Consider the following 10,420-nt stretch of genomic DNA (forward strand, 5'->3'; position numbering starts at 1 on the left):
GAATCGCCATCAGTGCCTTTCGTTTTCTTTGGTATACGAAACTACCCTATTATTTTTACTATTTGAGCATTAAATATTGCCTTATTTAAGAGTCTAGTAAATACAGCACCATCAGAGGAATCTTAGAAATCAATTATAAGGGATGCTCATGTAACTATAAAATATTGCAGGTATTTTCGGTGCATAACTTCTTCGCTCACTATTCTCTCGACAGAAAATTATGCACTGGCATTACAATGGAGCAAAACGAGTGAAGCAGTTGGTGATGGTAACGACGGCTGCGAGGAAAGAGACAGCAAAATAGAGAAGACTTAAGCCGCGAAGGAGATAAATAAGACTCGACTGGAATATGGCAAAAAAATAAATACTACAAGCTTCCTGCATATACAACACAAGTATGGAGAGGGGGGGGGGGGAGAAAGGAATAAGAAAAAGGGAAGAACAAAAGACTAGCTATACCCGCGTGGTAAACGGCAACCCCCTCCCCATTTTTATTCCTCTCGATCTCAAAAACCCCAACCTCCTCTCCGCACTCAACCGCACGTCTCCCCCGACTCCTGGGAGGAGGAAAATTTTCCCGCCAACCGTAATCACAAAGGTGAAAAAAAAGTGAAACACGAAAGCCGCTCCGCAGCCAGCGCGTGCACACGTGAACGCGCGAGCACGGCACCACGTCAGTCGTGCGCCTGCGCAAGTGAGGTCACGGAAAGAGCCATTATCGTCATCAAAGTCGTAAGACGAGAGAAATTTATTTGAAAATCTCCCTCCAGACCTCAAAACGCGTCGCTGTGGTGGCCACCGCACTGACTGCAGGGGACGAAGACAATTATTGCTCCTAGGCGGGTTTCATGGTCGCAGCCAATAGAGCTTAGAAGAATAGAAGCTGTTCTTCTAAGCTCCTTGTCGGAGCCAATGGAGACCAGCGCTGCGGATAGAGAGATGGAAAATCGCCAGACACTTCGCGTATCACTCGCATACATGTTAACAGCCTAACTTATTGCCACGCCCCCCACTGGATAGTATTTTTGCGATTTAAAACGAGGTCTAAGCAGCATCATACTTTACCATTTCCTAAGCCGTGGTGTTTTATCGTACAAAATATTCACCACATGCATTCTGTACACAATGAGAATGCTTGTCCACGATTAAAATGTGTACAGTCCATTTTCCTCAAATTACCCCTTTTAAAGCTGATGATTGAACTTATATAAATACAATGCAGTTGCTGGCAAAAAATATGCCTTCATGTCTTGGTGACATTTCATGAATAGCTCGATGATCTAAGTTATAAATGAGAGTGAAAAAACTTTGTGAATGTCCACAGTATTTATTCGAGCACGACGCGTTTCAGCGACTCATCCTGATGATAGCGATGCGCACGTAAGCATGAGGGTTAAGCACGGAATGGAATGGGGAGACGAAGGTTTTTCCTGTGAGGAAAGGTATCTGACCAGCGAGGGGAGGGTGGGGATAAAGTGGGTGAGGAGACGAGAGCTAAAGAAGGGTGCGGTGTTGGGGAAGAAAGAGAGGATTAGCGGGGTACATTGAGTTTTCTAAATCACAATAGTCTATGGCGGGTCGTTGAGTCCGGCTGTGGGTGGTGCTGGTACGGGTTAATGATTTCCCCGAAGGACATGGGTCACTGGGGGAATTTTAGTAAAAGCACTGCGTATTATTCGTTCTTGGAAATTTTAACGGCACACAGGTGGATAGGCACTTAAAAATTTTAAAGGCTAGTCAGATAACTTTCCTCACAGGAAAAACCCTTTTCAGATATGGTGAAGTAAAATGCAGTTATGAAATTACTGAGAATACGATTTATATGAAGGCTTTGGGAAAATTGAGTCGCCACTACAAGTTTTGAAGCACGAATTTTAAAATAGAGTATTCTGCAGTTGGACTAAAAATCTGCTCTAACCCACCGCGCAATACAATGAGTTTTTAAAAGTCGCCACTTGCGTCACTAACGTAAGAGCGATTCCAATTTCACGGGGAAAGAATTTTTCTGTTTTTGTATCGTAAAAAAGTGTTGATACTCCCAACAATTCCATTTTCTTAAATATAAAAATATATAATCCGTTGTTGAAGAGTGATGGGAGCATTTGAAATGGACTGCACAAAAAAGCTGAGATATGGCAATATTCTGCCCTAGCATGATGATATCAATGCAGATGAGATAGATCTCAATTTATGGAGAGTCACAAAATGTTTGTGCATGGCTGTGTTTTTTGTCGGTAGGCATTAAATCTACCGTGGGGGTGAAGGTGACTTTTCCACGAAACAGACAGATTCCAAGGATGTATATTCAACACTAATATCCTAATCACACAGCCAGAATCCTTGATACGGTCAATGCCGTCTACCTGGGTGAATACCACCCTAAGGAAAACAATGACCTGAATCCAGTGTCACATTCCCCTGACATTGAAATAACTGCAATGCCCACGGCGAAGCTGATTGTGGAATTGGAAACAAGGTCACATGGTGGGTATGAGAGCAAATATCTCAATACTTACCACAGAACTTCCAGCGAAGAGACTTACGAATATTACAGAAAACTAAAGTCCTCGGCAGTTTATTTGAATAAAATGTCGTGTGAGTGAAGATAAGATGCACGCTCGGTGAATTACGATAACACTGTACCTCACAACAAACTTTTATACAAATTACAGTCATGCGGTTTAAACGAAACAGTTGTAAACTGGATACGCGACTTTCTCAGAGATCGTAAACAAAAAGTAGTTCTTGACGGAATTAGCTCTGATGTTGTAAAAGTTACATCAGGTGTTCCACAAGGAAGCTTAATCGGCCCCCTGTTGTTCATTATATACATTAACGATCTCTGCTCCTGCATTAGCAGTAAAATACGTTTATTTGCTGACGACGCTGTCTTCTATCGCGAAATTAGTGATCACTCTGACTATGGAAATCTATCATCGGACTTAAACAACGTTCATTTGTGGAGTCAAGAGTGGGGACTCGAACTTAATCTGAGCAAATGCATGGCGGTACATATTTTGCGGAATTCGTCCAACACTAACAATGTTTATTATTATTATTATTATTATTATTATTAAAATTGTTACAAGTAGGCATTTAGCCTGGTGGTAACATGTACATATGATGAAAAAAAAACCACTAGAAAACATTGAAAAAAAACAATAGAAAAATTGAAAAAAACAATAGAAAACATTTGAAAGAACAATAAAAAACATTATACAAAGCCCTAGGTCCCTACTTTTTCAGCCGCTTTTTAAAACTATGTAAATTTTTCGGTAAGGACTCAAATAGTTCTGCTGGTAGGTCGTTCCAGTCCCTTATGGTCCTATTTAAGAAGGAGAACTGCTTCGCATTTGTCCTTTGTGAACGGCACTTTATCTTGAACTGGTGATCGTTTTTACCAACAAAGCTGGGTTTTGATATGTCCTTCCCAAATTCTTTCCATGCTTTTTCCCCACTTATAATTTTAAACATGCCACATAGCCTGCTTCTTTTCCTCCTGTCTTGTAAACTCCCCCACCTTAGAACTCCGAGCATTTCTGAAACACTTTCCGTTTTTTTATGCTTTCCCAACACATACCTAGCAGCTTTTCTCTGCACCCTCTCCAATTTCTTGACCTCTCCTTTGAAATGAGGGTCCCAAACAAGAGATGCGTACTCTAAAGTGGGTCGTACTAGAGTTGTATAGGCCATTTCTTTCGTGGCCCTGGTGCTTCCTCTGAGGTTTCTCATCACCCAGTGCAATACTTTAAAAGATTTTTTGGTTGTGTGCTCGACGTTTAAACCCCATCCCAAATTCTTTGATAAATGGACTCCTAAATATTTAAAGCTGTTAGATTTTGGAATTAAACTACCCGAAAATTCATAATTTCTATTTCCGCATTTCCTTCTTTTGCTGAAGTTAACATACTTGCATTTATTTGGATTTATTTCCATCCCGTTACTAGATACCCAATCCATTAATTTGTTTAAGTCATCCTGAAGAGTTTCCTGATCAATTTTATTTTCTATTTTCCTATAAATAACACAGTCATCCGCAAAAAGCCTTATATTAGAATTTATTTTTTCCGGGAGGTCATTTAGGTATACTAAAAACAATAAAGGTCCTAAGACGCTTCCTTGAGGAACACCGGACGTTACCCTCGCTGTCTCTGAGCATTCATCCCCTACCTTAACTCTTTGCGTCCTGTCCTTGAGGAATTCATCGATCCACAAGATGACTCTTCCATCTATTTCCATTGGCAACTGCCTCATCTTAACACTAGGAATACCGGACTTGACACCCCTCCTAGAACTACCAAATGGAGTCATTTTGACTCCTACCTTATAATTGTTTATTTTTCCTCTTTATCTATGTTTTTATTTACACATTGCTTTAGTTTATAATTATTGTTTATTATTGCATTATTTCAGACGTTATTTAAACAAAAAAATCATATTTTTTTAAAATGCGAGTTTCGACGGTATTACTTTGAAATTCTTTTTTTCCTACATGTTATGTTGTTTTAATAAGATTTTCACAGAGTAATTGGATTAAACAGCAAACATAGACATTTCAACACATTTTATCATCATGTTTGAATGATAAAAAGTATTACCTAGGCTACATGGAAGTTGGGAAGATAATTAAATACAGCAAAAAAAACTGCATTTGATAAGCCACGCATTTGGCTAAGGTGCTTTACAGTTCAAGCCCTGTCGTTCGTTGTCCACAGTTGCCCACAGAAATACTTTTGGCAAGTCATACAATTCCTAACTGAGCGATTCTTCTGCACTATGGTATTGCCTGAAAATATTTTTTTGCAGAATCCCGTCAGAAGAATATGCAGCATTGGACACGCCACGCTTTTGTCGAGATCTAATTTGAGTATCAGCCGACTCTGTATCGAGCTTTTTCAAAAGCGTCTTGCGTGAAATGTTTTAGGTAGCCTCCTTGTACACTATCCATGAATACCTGCTAAGTCGGAAGTATTTTCCAACGATTGGATAGGCCATCGCTGAGTATATGTTCTTGTGGTAATAATGTGATTTCATTTCTTTTGGTACTTCTCTTCTAATTATTTACCTTTCCTATAATGCTAGAACCCTAGCTGTTTCGCTGTTCGGCGAGTTTGACTGAGGTAATGTAATTATCTACAGTAACATTTCACCCTTTTTCAGAAACGTTTGCATTAGTTTCAGTACTACTAAACGGCAATCTGCATGAAGTGAATAATCTTTTCCATCATTAGGGAAGGCATTTGCAAGATATTTGCTATCATTGTTAACAGCTAGCCAATATTCATGGCCGTATTTGTCCGGCTTAAATGGAATGTACTGAGTAAAATACACCTGATTTTACTGGGGAGAATTTGTTCAACAACCGTGATGTATGGACCAGGTTTGTAACAAGGAATGTAATTATCTGTGAATCTATCCTACACTATTGAAAAGATGACATAATTGACAGTTTTGAGCCGCTGGAATCGATAAGATTTCTCATCAAATCTTAGATGATGCAAAATTTTTACAAACCGGTTCCCAGTCGTTCATTCTAGATAATGGTATACCCCAGTCGTTTGACCAAATACTTGCAATAGAGAGATCATTTGCACCTGATATTCAACGGGCATAAAATATGGCTATACATGCATCTAGCTCCCCACCGAAAAGAGTAAAATCTTCATAGTTTTGCTTGCGTGCTTCCACAATTTTACATCACTTTATGTGAGTCAGTATACACGAATCGATAAATAATTGTAGATAATATCTTTGTTTTGTAACTCCTTATGAAAGGGAAAGTAAATGTAAATTACTGCATGTCTTTTACACGTATTATGTCTGAATCTTCAGACTAGCTGTAAACGTTTTGAGGAATAAAATCTTTGACTTCGTCAGAGACGAAATGATCTTCCTTTTCGCATTCCAATTTACCTTCCGGTATAGAATGCAACATAGAAAGGTCTTCACGCTTTAGCCTACTTCTTCTGGTCATACTGCCAGTCAGGAAAAACGAAAGCCTTACTTCACTAGAGTTCTGCAGTCCACTCCAGAGTTCACTGGATTCACTAATGCGAAGGACAGCACACGATTTTCCTGTGCGGCGCGCGACAGCCAGCGCTGTCAGAGCCGACAATGCTAGGACAATAACTTTATTTCATTCTACTGATTTATTTTCCTGGTTCATCCTTACATCAATGGAAGGATACAAAGGTACTTTTTCAGGTTTGAAAATGAACTACCATGAGGTCAAGGGTGAAATAAAAGTGCTGCAGTGCAATACTGTGTATACAGTATTGAGCTGTAGCGAGTCTGATAAGCGGAGAGAAGGGAGGGGTAAGGGATGAGGGTAAGACACGACGGCTTCTAAACACATGAATTTGAAAATGCTCAATATGAATGGCATATTCACCACTTTATCGCAGGATAAAATTATATCAGGACATTCATATGGTTTGTAGTTCCAAACACGGACCCGTAAAATTAGAAATGCCTTCAAATTCTCGCAAATATTAGCCTAAAAGCGAAATAATTATATATTTAAGCCATCGATTGATTTAAATTAATTATTAACATAAGAAGAAATAAACTCTTGAACAAATATTACTATTTGGCGAAAAGACGAGCAAAATACAATAGGGAGTCAAAATGACTCCCTTTGGTAGTCGAAGGTAAATTTAAAAAAATGAGTACTATTTTACTTTCTAGAACTATTTTGATCGCAAAGTTATATTTCGTGTCAAAAATGAATAAAAGTCACGAAATTTCAGGCCGGAATTCGGAAAATTTTAGTCAGGGCAGAGAAATAAAAATCGCGAGGAGTCAAAATGACTCCATCGGTAGTTCTAGTGTTAAGCATAAGCCGTTCATGATCCACTTTATCAAAGGCCTTAGAAAAATCTACTATTACCGCGTCTAATTCTTTTCCCGCATCTATTAAGTCGGCAATTTCATGGCAAAACCCTAACAGTTGGGTTTCAGGTGAGTGGCCTTTTCTATATCCATGTTGGCGGTTATACAACCAATTCTCGCATTCCCATAAATCCCAAAGGTAATTTGCTATGATCTTTTCTAACAATTTGCATACTACAGAAGTTAGGCTTACCGGTCTATAATTTTCCACTAGATCTTTATCTCCTCCTTTGAATATTGGTATTACTCTGGCCTTCTTCCAGTCACTTGGTAAGGCATTGTTATTCATTGTAACATTGAATAAATGGTATATGTAATTTGAAACGGCCAAGCCACCCAATTTCAATAAATCGATAGAAACTCCGTCGGGTCCCACTGACTTATTTTTTCTCATTTTTCTAATGTTGCCGAAAATTTCTGACCTCCCACCCCCTACTGTGACCTCTTCACCGGACCACCGAATACCGGGAAGGTTTAAGTCTCCTGCTATGAGAATGTGCCCCTCTGGGTTTTCTGAACAAACATCTGCTAAAATGTCGAGTGATCCCATTCCTTCGTTTGGGCTTCTGTACACCGATATTACTTTAAAATATTTCCCTTCTTTCTTATTTTTTACCCGGACACACATCATCTCGCAATCGTTTCTAACCCACTCCAGAGAGCTTATTACTTTTTTACGAACACAAATAAATATACCTCCTCCTCGTCCATCCCTATCCCTCCTGTAAACGCTAAAATTTTGTGGAAAAATCTCGTTTGTCGTAATATGATCACCAAGCCAGGACTCCGTGCCGATCACAATGTCGGGATTACATGCATCAATCAGCGTCTCAAATTCCCTAACTTTATTTATAATACTACGACAATTAACCAGCAAAACTTTTAAGCCCTTACCTTTATTTTCACCAAGCTCGGCCACTTCCCGTGATTCACTCCCTTCACATCTGTCAAGCTCGGGAGTTCCACCTTCCGCACGCGCTACAAGTTTCCCTGATCACAGAGCTTATGTGCAATGTTTTTAAACAAGTTGGCCATAATCTGCGATCCTTTTCTGTTTAAATGCACTCCATCACGGCCCAAATGCCTGTCACCTATCCAACAATTAGGGTCAACAAAGGTCATCCCTTTTTGCGAGCAGACCCACTCGATGCTCTCATTGATACGGTCGATTCTTCGATAGTACGTATCCCTTCTCCGAAGAATACCACTAAACACAATTTTGGCCCTTTTAAACTTATTTTTGGCCGATGTTGCTAAATCCCAAATAAAACCAATTAAATGGTCGTCAGACTTTGCACTTCTTAAGTCATTTGTCCCCACATGGATTATCACTAAACTTTCACTTTCATCATCATTACTTGTCATGTCACTTATTTTTCTGTCCAGCTGTTCCGTTCTTATCCCTGGGAAACACTGCACACCCACCCCACCCTTTGCCTGAAAGCCACCAGCAAACCGTATGATGGAATCTCCGATTATTTTCACACGGGGCGGCACTGTCTCCACCGAAGTCGATCCCTCCCCACCATCTTCCACCTGCGGACACTCTTCTATCTCCTGTCTTCTGCTTCGCCATTCCATCCTCCCTCTTCCTCGATTATTCTTCTTCTCCTGCCTAAGGATGCTCCTCCGTGTCTCCCCTCTCAGCGCACTCTTGTCTGCATTATCACCGTCAAAATTCTCCCTCGTAGTCCTGGATTCTTCGGATACCGGCTTCGTTTATGCAGTGGATGGCATTAACATAAAGGCAACAGACGAAGTGAAGTACCTGGGAGTTACGATAACCTCGAACCTCACGTGGGGAACACATATAAAGAATATTTGCGGCATAGCCCTGAAGAAATTAGGATTCGTCAAGCGTATTGTGGGAAGATTTTCGGATGAGAAAGTAAAAGAAAGATGCTATTTCGCTCTCGTCCGACCGCACCTTGAATATGCAGCGAGTGTATGGGATCCAGTGCAGAAAGACTTAATCCGCGAACTGAATTAGATACAAAGGAAGGCTGCGCGTTTCGTCAAAAACTGCTACGGGCGTACAGACAGTGTTACCCGGATGTTAAGCGAATTAGGCTGGGAGCCGTTGGAGACTCGGAGGCTGCGCGCTAGGCTTAGATTGCTTGAACAATTAAGAATGGATATCTTTAAGAGCGACATAGAGAACATAATCTTAAAGCCACACTATATTTCCAGGTCCGACAGAAGCGATAAATTAAGAGAGATTTTTGGCCGAACGGATAGATATGGGAATTCGTTTTTCCCCCGAACAATAAAGGACTTTAATAAACGCTTGTCCCAACCTCGTTAGAGCACTTCTTTTTTTTAATAGCTGTAAACGGCTGGTGTCCTAACACCCCCTGCCACACGCCCTTTAGGCGGCTTGCGGGGTAATATGTAGATGTAGAACACTACGATATAAGCTGCACATTAGGGCGGATCAGAAAAATCGATTTTTTTTTCAAATCAGTCTGGTCCTATGAAAAATAGTTGTGGGACCGATCAAAAATAAGTCCTGAAAATTAGAGACCTCTACGTGAACCCCCGACCCTGGCTCAAATGCAATTTAGGGGGGGAAGATCAAAATTCTAAAAATATTATATTTTATGGTCATTCCCCACAGATTTTGCCGAGTGAAAAAACTTTCAGAGCATAAATTTCGTGCATCTTGACTTATCTGCCACCGTTTTGCAACAAAATGCCTAATCTGAGTCCGCACCCGCGAAGAAAATATTCCAACGCCCACGTAGCGTCGCCGATGCAAGAGCAGCAGGCCGATCCCGTCCCCTCCCCGCTCGCTTCTCCACCTCCCACGCCTCGAATGCAGCAAAATTCATCCCGCGTGTGCTGCTAGGAGGGCGTTCATCTTTGATAATATATATCAGAAGATGGTAGAAGGTAAGAAAGGATGCGTAATGATACGACTTGTCCCTTATTTGGCGCCTCGTCGGCGTTAAATAAATCGATGTTACCAACATTTAGAGAAGTGATGAAATACTTTAAGATACGAAAACGCAGGAAAGGAGCCTACGTTCTATGAAGAGGCCTCTAGAGTGGCTATAAAGGCGTGCGAACTTTGGATATACGCTTCTATTTCGTTATTGTCCTGCAGCTGCGACTAAATAGATTTGGGTGAAGGAAGCTCGCGTCCCCCCCCCCCCCCCGCTCGCCTCTCCCATGCCCCAGATGCACCAAAAATCACACCAATTAGCAGAGTGGACATGATTCAAATAACATGACCTTAAAATTCAAATATGCACCAAAAAAGTTTAAAAGATAGGCTGATACACATTCTCGGAAGGAAGTCGTGGGAAAAAAACACTTTGGCGCCGGAATCGACTGAATTATTTGAAAAGTACACATGTCACACTGCCGCAAGTATATACTAGATGTGTGCAGCCAAATATTATTATTTTTCACAACTACTTTTGGCAGCCTAAATTACATTTGTCGCTAAAAATAGGGCCTAACACACGAAAAAAAAGTTTACAATATTTCTACAGGTTCAGTGACCAAGGATATGCCTACATAATGT

Source organism: Ischnura elegans, chromosome 4 (assembly GCF_921293095.1).
Source record: "Ischnura elegans chromosome 4, ioIscEleg1.1, whole genome shotgun sequence".
NCBI classification, from domain to species: domain Eukaryota; kingdom Metazoa; phylum Arthropoda; class Insecta; order Odonata; family Coenagrionidae; genus Ischnura; species Ischnura elegans.